The following is a 6,896-nucleotide window of genomic DNA, read 5'->3' on the forward strand; positions in this document are numbered from 1 at the left end:
TTTTGTTATTAAAGCCCTTCTCTCTAGCAAATATTACTGCCAAATGTAGAATTAGGAAAACCTAAATAACAGTCATAAATGCTGAATCCTCAACAAACCCTCAACATCTCTTGTAGTGTTTGCTTTAGTGTTCAGGCTACGTTGTAGTGTTTGCTTTAGTGTTCAGGCTACGTTGTAGTGTTTGCTTTAGTGTTCAGGCTACGCTGCCCGATAATGAGAAGGAGCAGCTGCTAAACAAGCTGCATAAACCATTACCCGCTGGGATTGTTCCATAAACCATTACCCGCTGGGATTGTTCCATAAACCATTACCCGCTGGGATTGTTCCATTCCTGGGTAAAAACACTGTAATTATGGTGTTCTAATCCTGACATGAACCAGCAGTGATTATCACAGCGACGTGGCACACTGAACACTGGATGTTGAAAAAAACGACTTAGCTCTGTTGATGCAGGCCGTAATTCAAATAACCCACATATAGGAACTCAAGCCAGTAGAAGTAGGAACATTTTACCTGTAAACACTATCATGGATAAATTGGCAATTGGCCAAATTCCGTCGACCTCTGTAGCCAGTAATACCAACATATTTTAAGATCGGTTTCAGCTCAAAGTTTGTCTCATGTCTAAGTATACAGGACCAGTGTATTTTGTCAGACGAGCTACATCTTAAGACGAATACAGACGGTGTACTTGTTAGCCAGTTTCATATCAGAATACAAACGAATGCGATGATTGTTTATCCTTTCCAAAGGTTGGTAGATCCTACTGCCAGCCCCAAACCAGGATATATATAAAGTTGCGGTGGAACAAGAAAAGCACTTAAAAGATGCTACTTGAGGAAACGCCAATATCCAGGACTAACATAGCGAGGATGCTAATATTGGCATTTTTCCGAGAACACTAGCCCTCTTCTCAATCTGGCGACATTAACACTGAAGAGGAAATAGAGAGAATTGACATTTCAATTTGTTGGCCGGGGAACTTCTGAGATGTGAGACTGCGTCCCTTCAGATCCCATCAGACCTGGGATGAAAGAGCTCGCAGTCGGACTGGAATCACATTGTGACCTCGTGAACTTCATGACAGCAACCATTGTCCATTATGATAAGTCCATGCGTCGCCATTTTACATATACACATAATTATATTTAAAAGGAATGTCTTGATGTGGAAGGGCGGTGGTGTAGCCTAGCTGTTAAGGCGTTCGCCCGTCACACCGAAGATCCGGGTTCGATTCCCCACATGGGCACATTGTGTGAAGCCCATTTCTGGTGTCCCCCGCCGTGATATTGCTGGCATATTGCTAAAAGTGGCGTAAAACTAAACTCCCCTACTCACTCTTGATGTGAAAAGTGAAAAAGTACAGTGTTATTTACATTTTTGAACACCCAGCATTATGACTAATGACAAGTATTCCAACGCTAGGTTATATTGTCATTGGAGTTGAGAACAACATTATGACTAATGACAAGTATTCCAACGCTAGGTTATATTGTCATTGGAGTTGAGAACAACATTATGACTAATGGCAAGTATTCCGACGCTAGGTTATATTGTCATTGGAGTTGAGAACAACATTATGACTAATGACAAGTATTCCAACGCTAGGTTATATTGTCATTGGAGTTGAGAACAACATTATGACTTATGGCAAGTATTCCGACGCTAGGTTATATTGTCATTGGGGTTGAGAACAACATTATGACTAATGACAAGTATTCCAACGCTAGGTTATATTGTCATTGGAGTTGAGAACAACATTATGACTGATGACAAGTATTCCGACGCAAGGTTATATTGTCATTGGAGTTGGGAACAACATTATGACTAATGGCAAGTATTCCGACGCTAGGTTATATTGTCATTGGGGTTGAGAACAACATTATGACTAATGACAAGTATTCCAACGCTAGGTTATATTGTCATTGGAGTTGAGAACAACATTATGACTAATGACAAGTATTCCAACGCTAGGTTATATTGTCATTGAAGTTGACAACAACATTATGACTAATGACAAGTATTCCAACGCTAGGTTATATTGTCATTGGAGTTGAGAACAACATTATGACTAATGGCAAATATTCCGACGCTAGGTTATATTGTCATTTGAGTGGAGAACAACATTATGACTAATGGCAAGTATTCCGACGCTAGGTTATATTGTCATTGGAGTTGCGAACAGCATTATGGCTAATGGCAAGTATTCCGACGCTACGTAATATTGTCATTTGAGTTGAGAACAGCATTATGACTAATGACAAGTATTCCAACGCTAGGTTATATTGTCATTGGGGTTGAGAACAGCATTATGACTAATGGCAAGTATTCCGACGCTAGGTTATATTGTCATTGAAGCTGAGAACAACATTATGACTAATGGCAAGTATTCCAACGCTAGGTTATATTGTCATTGGAGTTGAGAACAACATGATGACTAATGGCAAGTATTCCAACGCTAGGTTATATTGTCATTGGAGTTGAGAACAACATGATGACTAATGGCAAGTATTCCAACGCTAGGTTATATTGTCATTGGAGTTGAGAACAACATGATGACTAATGGCAAGTATTCCAACGCTAGGTTATATTGTCACTGGAGTTGAGAACAACATTATGACTAATGGCAAGTATTCCGACGATAGGTGATATTGTCATTGGAGCTGAGAACAGCATTATGACTAATGGCAAGTATTCCGATCACTCTTTGAAAACTGATCCCACTTCACATGGACGCCATATTGAGTCTCACAGCCATGTGAAGAAGCGTAACAGAACAATTTCAATTAGCAGTATAGAACAGAATAAATCAAATGCAAACTTGCCTTCTTTGATCTTATTGAAAATGCGAAAAACTGTGTAAAACCATTACCAGATCAATTCATTCAACAACTTGTATAAATTAGAACACGCCAAAACATTTACTTGTAGATATCGGTTGAGTTAACACATGGCAAAATTTAATCTAAAGGTCGACTTCAGTGTTTCCGTTGTGACATCAATAAGGTAATTTATCTGATTTAATCCCAAAAGCTGACGCCAGAGTGGTAAGACATCATTTAGTCAAATAATTGTGTTTGGAATTTTAGTCCCCTTCGACCAGTGGGACGGCGGGGTAGCCTAGTGATTAAGGCGGTCGCTCGTCACGCTGAAGACTCGGGTTCCATTCCCACATGCACACAATGTGTGAAGCCCATTTCTGGTGTCCCCAGCTGTGATATTGCTTGGATATTGCTAAAAGCGGCGTAAACTCACTCACTCACCTTTCGACCAACATGGAGTACGTCGAGATTGTATTCCGTCGTGCTGTCAAGTGCCTTTACACCGCATACACAGTGATAAAATTTACTTGCTTTAGAACAATTCAACGCCGCACTATTCCAGAGATACAAGAGAGGTCAGTAAATAATCCAATATGGACCACACAACCCCGTGAATAACGCCATGAACATCGATCTATGCAGTTGATAGGCATTAACCAATTCAGGGAGCCTGCACACCCAAACACTTCAGTTGCCCCTTTCACTGACTGACTGACAGAGTTTGGTTTTACGCCGCTTTACGCAAAATTCCAGCAATATCACGGCGGGGGACACCAGAAATGGGCTTCACACATTGTACCCATGTTGGGATTCGAACCCGGGTCTTCGGCGTGACGAGCCAACGCTTTAACCACTAGGCTACCTCGCCGCCCTTGCCCCTTTCAATGTTAGCATGACTCCATATTGATAAGTCATTTTTAAGGAATCATTATATCATAAAATTTAAGTTACTCACGTCCATACAACATAATTGCCCTCGTCTTTCTGCCTGTCAAGAATATACCCCTAAACGATTTACAGAATGTAATCAACATGGGAGGAAAGGGCTTGTGAAGGAGTTATCGAGACACTGTGTCTAGTTAAGTGAATATCATATGGTTCGGGCTGGTTTTAAAAGAACAATGCATTAAGTCAAATTGCGGCCATATGTTATCAGGAAGGGAGGTAATCAAATTATCTTTAAAGCGAGGCCATGTTATGAGAGAGGCGTTTAATCAATATTACTTCGGCAATGACTGGAATTACGGTTTAACTTGGACAGTCTTACTGCAACATGTATCATTACAGAGCGCTCTCTAATATGCGCGAGTATGCGAGGTGGGCTCGTTGGGCATAATGCTGGAGTTTCTCAGATACATCACAGCATGTTATAATGATGTGAGAGGAAAGTGCTAGGAGGCAGCCCATCCACGTTTTTCAGTTTTCATCTGACTAAAGGGATCGGGGGGTCCGGTTCGCTGACTTGGTTGACATATGACATCGGTTCCCAATTGCTTAGATCGATGCTCATGCTGTTGATCACTGGATTATCTTGTCCAGATTCGATTATTTACAGATCGCCGATATAAAGCTGGAATATTGCTTGGTGTGGCGACAAACACTCAAACAACGCCATGGCTTGTTGTGTTGGATCTTCGATTGTAACCAAACATCAGCATCACGGAAAAGGAAAGCTAAAATGAAGAGCAATTCGCCAGCAGCAGGTAAAACAGCCAGACTCACGTTCACTTAACCGTATGCTGTGTCACACATCACGCGTAGGAAGTGTAACAAAGTGCAAAATGGGCCTTGATTCTTCCGCCGGCGTCCCAAACCTTTGCTTGTCTTTTTAATGAAATTAAAACAATTCTACCATGAATTAGTGGAACGTTTTTGTCTGGTCGCGCGTCCAAATGCCCTGTTTTGTATTCAGGCTGTTGGAGAGCCATCAGTAGAAAGACCTATTGCAGACTCTCGACTATCATTTGGAGCGCTAATTGATTGGAAGCGTATATTTTACACAAGAATTATGCTATTGATTTTGGTATTTAAACCAACCAGAATGGCCTCCATCTACTAGCGTTTGCTAGAAACCTTGCCTAGTATTGCGAAAATGGTTTACAATGTCTAGAGGGTGTTTCTGAAGAGTTTCGATCGATCAAATGATGGCAGATTCGTTGTAACTAGAACTTCCCACTTTTTAGCCTTTTAAATTTGCAAAGGATTAAAGATTTCTGATGGTCTGAGTTCCTAATGTGCGTCCGGCCCAAAGGTCTTAGGTTCAAAGACAGTTTTCTTAAACATTCTGATGGCATGTTTAGAATTCACTATGTTCTTATTGCGATGGAAATCTAATTTACGGAGGAAGAACTCCCACAGAGTATTGAATAAACTTCAAACAGAAGGCCCCTTTCGCTTCTCATTAGATGGTGGATTTCTAGTAAACACCATTTTATCACCAATAAAAAACACAATTAACCTTACCAGGTTAAATGCAGGTATTGCATATCGTTCGGGCTGATCAAACAGGTCAGCTCTTTAAATTTCTAAGGTGAAGGATATAAAGTTACCACTGGCAATAAAGAGCGTTCAAGTCACAAAATAAATAGCACTGGTGCCACAGGAACAGAAACTCCAAGACACGATCGGGCCAAAATGTTCATCTCGATAATGATGCGATTTAAAGGAATGCAGTTCTGTCGAATTTCATTATTTGGAATCTGTTGGGACAGTTACTCGGCATTCTAAAACATTTATTCACATTAACCACAACCAGTATTAGCAATCCATATTGATGTCTTGCAATGGAATGGTGATCTACAATTGGCTTTGGGCTTAAGGGCCAGCTAGTTATTTGGCTCCAATGACACCATTACTACAATGATATGGTCGTGATACCTTTGAGCGACATTTGACAACGCCATAATTTTGCCATCCTTTTGACAATTCTCACAACAAAATGCCCTAGAACCCAGAAGCAAAGAAAATCCAAGGCGGTTATCCGCCGAATGGACATATCATGCTTGAACACACACTTACGATGTTTCTAGGGATAATATGGCCCCTGCCACTCTGTGTCAAAATCGGATCAAGAGCAAAAGTGTCAAAAGAGTTGAATAAAACACACACGTGTGAAACTTTAATATGCTTGACGACGATGATAGGCTGTAATTGTTTCCCGGCACAGATATACATGACTTTAAATTAACTGAAATTAACTATGATACATGGGAATACATAATGCTCTCACTTCGTATGGAATCAAATAAACACCGTACGTAAATCTACAAAAAGCTCTCGCCGTATTGCTCACAAATTGTGCAGTTATTTATTAAGGGCAGTGCAACATATAACGTGTTTTCAGATTGTTATACTGACATGATGCAAATGATCTATTGTAAATACTGACTGTATTTGTCGTTATATAATCTTGGAGGTTGTATTTAACTGTGGAGGAGACAAAGCCATTCATTCATTCATTCATTCATTCATTCATCCGTTTATTCATTCATTAATAGAACACTTGACAAAACATAAAAACGTGTGTAATGTTATGCGCAAGGTATCCAAAATATAACAACGACATGTGTGATGTGATGTGCAAGGTATTCCAAAATATAACAGCGACATATGTGATGTTATGTGAAAGGTATTTAAAATATAACAGCGACTTGTGTGATGTTATGCACAAGGTATTCAAAATATAACAGCGACATATGTGATGTTATGCACAAGGTATCCAAAATATAACAGCGACATATGTGATGTTATGTAAAAGGTATTTAAAATATAACAGCGACATATGTGATGTTATGTAAAAGGTATTTAAAATATAACAGCGACTTGTGTGATGTTATGCACAAGGTATTCAAAATATAACAGCGACATATGTGATGTTATGCACAAGGTATCCAAAATATAACAGCGACATATGTGATGTTATGTAAAAGGTATTTAAAATATAACAGCGACATATGTGATGTTATGTAAAAGGTATTTAAAATATAACAGCGACATATGTGATGTTATGCACAAGGTATCCAAAATATAACAGCGACATATGTGATGTTATGTAAAAGGTATTTAAAATATAAC

Source organism: Haliotis rubra, unplaced genomic scaffold, assembly GCF_003918875.1.
Source record: "Haliotis rubra isolate DU_JTF1 unplaced genomic scaffold, ASM391887v1 Scf1506, whole genome shotgun sequence".
NCBI lineage: Eukaryota > Metazoa > Mollusca > Gastropoda > Lepetellida > Haliotidae > Haliotis > Haliotis rubra.